Below are 3,714 nucleotides of genomic sequence, written 5' to 3'. Positions count from 1 at the left end.
GGAATATAATGAGAATAAAGTCGTAAAATCACGAGGATAAAGTCATAATGTTGCGAGAATAAAGTCGTAATTGAATAAAGTCGTAACATTATGAGAATAAAGTCGGAATATTACGAGAATAAAGTCGTAATATTATGAGAATAAAGTGGTAATTTATGAGAATAAAGTTGTAATATTATGAGAATAAAGTGGTAATTTATGAGAATAAAGTCGTAATATTACAAGAATAAAGTGATAATTTATGAGAATAAAGTCGTAACATTACGAGAATAAAGTCGTCATATTACGAGAATAAAGTCTTAATTTATGAGAATAAAGTCGTAATATTACAAGAATAAAGTGGTAATTAACTTATTAACTTATAACTTAACTAATTTACTCTCAAATTAATATTCTCAATTTATGTATCATCATACATTTTCGCAAAACAAAGGCAACAATTCTGAAAACGTGCAGCTGCAGGGAGGCCAGTGCTTTAATAAAGAGGAAGAAGATCTTGACTTCCTAGAAGATGGATAGAAACAAAACTGTGACTGCCACTGTTGCAAAGATAATCAACAGAAGATGAAGGCAGCAGATGATCATTCAAGCGATTAATCAAAGGCAAAGTTTATATACCGTATGAATAATGATTAACTAGTGTAACAGTTGGAAACTATAAGTTGATGACTTTAGATTGGCAACGTCACATGCAGCACTGTCAGAGACGTACAAAGCAGGGGCGGATCTATGGGTGGGCCTGGATGGGCACAGGCCCACCCAGATTGACAGCTTGCCCACCCAGTAAGATTCATGGAAAAAAAAAAAAAAAAAAAAAAAAAAAAAAAAAATCATAATAATTCATGATCAGTTACCATTGTGTCTGCCTTAAAAGTGTAACTGTGTAACTATTTTCTTGTTAACATTTAGAATTTAAAATAAAAATATATAAAAACGAACTTCCCGGATTTTTTTACACAATATTATTTGTACGCACATCTGAACTTATAAAAAATCAGGCCCACCCAAATTTTTGCAGGCCCACCCATTAGCTACATTCTGGCTCCGCCACTGGTACAAAGGCACAACAATATTTTTTCCATTACACTTTTTTGATAAACTGGTGTGGGACTGGTGTGTGGGAGGCTTTGTGGGCATACTAACATTTGTATTTACAAAATACCATAAACAGCATTGTTATGAACTAGTGTGGCTAACACTGGCTAGATACAGCAGCTAGTTTCATGTTTTGAACAGTTTATGACATTCAAGTGTCATTTTATTTTTAGATCATACAACTAAAAAAGTGATATAAATGCTTATTGATAATGAAGACAAATTAGACATTTTAATATAGTTATTTCATCCAACACTCTCTCTCGAATAGCAATTTGGGTCCTTTATTTTGAAAAGATTCATGTTTGCACTTCCCGCTAAAGTTTTCGCTTTACATGTTTCAAGCTTCCTGGACACGTGGCCACGGTGTCAGGACCGTTGAAGATACGATCCATACCATAATACTTTTAATAATCCCACTTGTGGGACGCTGCTGTGATAGCAGCCGCTAAAAAAATAGATAAAGACATTATGGAAAGTAGGATAACATACAAAGTACAAATAAGTATTGTTGTATGGTGGGTGGGGTCTGTTGAAGAAGAGATTCCATTGGTTGGTCAATTCTGGCCCCGCCCACTGTCCTTGCTGTGTCCATAGATGGTTTTAGGACGTCTCCTTCCTGTATCTCCTTACTGACAGGTTCAGCTGAAGCTGCTGCTCCGGCTCCTCACATCAACATCAGCTCAAAAGCTGATTGACTGTAAATTATGTTCAACAGGAAGAAAATAAAAACAACTAATTCCTCAACAGAGAAAAAGGAGCCATCAAATGTGTGAAGAAGCGACATGCACAGATTTAAAAAATAAATGATATGTCCTCCTCAAATGGAGAATCAAACTAAGTTTATGTATTTATTTGTCCATCTTTGTCGGGAGAGTTAAAATTATTAGTGAAACCATCTCTGACAACATCTGCAGGCTTTCTAAGGAGAGCTTTTGATACCCAGAGGTGTCAAGTAACGAAGTATAAATACTTTGTTATCTTACTTAAGTAGAAATTTTGGTCATCTATACTTCACTGGAGTAATTATTTTTCAGACGACTTTTTACTTTTACTCCTTACATTTTCAGGCAATTATCTGTACTTTTTACTCCTTACATTTTAAAAACAGCCTCGTCACTCTATTTCATTTCGGCCTTTAAAAAAAACTATCCAGTTAAATTGCTCCATCCGGATAGAGTGAATTTGGTTGTGGTTGTTTCAGATGTTCTTGTCCAGTTTTGTTCTTACATCCGTTCCCTCAGATTCCTGCAACTAAACTTGGATGTACATTCCAATAAAGGTTAGGATAAATGATAACATGCCTCTGAAGTTTGACTTTTTTCACCATTACAATACTTATAGGCAACTAGTCATCATATCTCCTGCTCTCTGAAACACATGTTAATGCTCAATAGTACACATATATGGTTCTTTAATATATTTGCATTATACTAAGATGCATTCATTTTCAATGGCTTTTGTCCTTAATGGCTTTTTCCCCCTTACATTACTTTTACTTTTATACTTTAAGTAGTTTTGAAACCAGTACTTTTATACTTTTACTTGAGTAAAAAACTTCAGTTGATACTTCAACTTCTACAGGAGTATTTTTAAACTCTAGTATCTATACTTCTACCTGAGTAATGAATGTGAATACTTTTGACACCTCTGTTGATACCTGTTTTTCAGGGATTCTGGGTGAACGGTTTTGGCAGGAGCTGACTTCACTTCACCCAACCACTACAGGTACTGCAGGAACTGATCCAGACCCTAGTGGTCAGTACAGGAACTGCATGTCCGGATCCAGACCCTAGTGGTCAGTGCAGGACCGTTATTTCTGTCCAGATCCGTGCCAGGACAGCTGTTTTACGAGGGAGGAGCTAATTTAGCTTCCTAACCTGTATTTTATTTATTTATTTGCACAATGATAACAGTAATTTTTTTATCATACAAGGACAAATAAATTGTGCAGGAGAGGAAAAGAAGCCCGAAGGGCTTATAAAAAATCCTCCCCCTCAATACAAAATCACCAAAACAAATCAATCAATAGAAAAAGAATAGAAAGGAAAAAGAAAAGGTAAAAGAAACAAAGAAAAATACAATAAACACCCAAACAAAAATATCCATGAAATGGCAATTTCATTTCAGTACGAATAGCCTGTTAATTTTGTCTATATAAAAGATACCCCATTAAGCTGGTCCTAAACATTTTTAAGGATAACACTAACTTAAGAGATCTATCTAAACAGTTCCAGAGTTGAGGGCCATGGAATTTGATAAAGGATTGGTGACTGCAGGTACGACAAAGAGGTAAATGAAAGTTCTTCCCACCTCTAACTGAATAAGAATGAATATCTGATGATACCAGAAAAAAATTATGAAAAGTGCCTGGAATGTCTTGTTTGAAATGAATGTATCTACCCAGCATCCTCAAACCACTGAGATCTCTCAAGTCATGAACCCAAACGTCAAAGTTACAGACCAAAACTATCCTTTGGTTAATTTACTGGGCTAATATATTTTTTGTAGTGTATTTTTGTGTCTGATTGGTGCCATTTTTTACAGCGGCGAGCGGCTGAGGCAGGGAACGAGAGAGGGAGGGTGTGATGACATCAGCTGGAGGAGGAGAGAGGGAGG

This window comes from Cololabis saira, chromosome 14 (genome assembly GCF_033807715.1).
Source record: "Cololabis saira isolate AMF1-May2022 chromosome 14, fColSai1.1, whole genome shotgun sequence".
In the NCBI taxonomy this organism is placed as follows: Eukaryota; Metazoa; Chordata; class Actinopteri; order Beloniformes; family Belonidae; genus Cololabis; species Cololabis saira.
The sequence above is the reverse complement of the archived record's forward strand: the minus strand, read 5'-3'. Positions refer to the sequence as shown.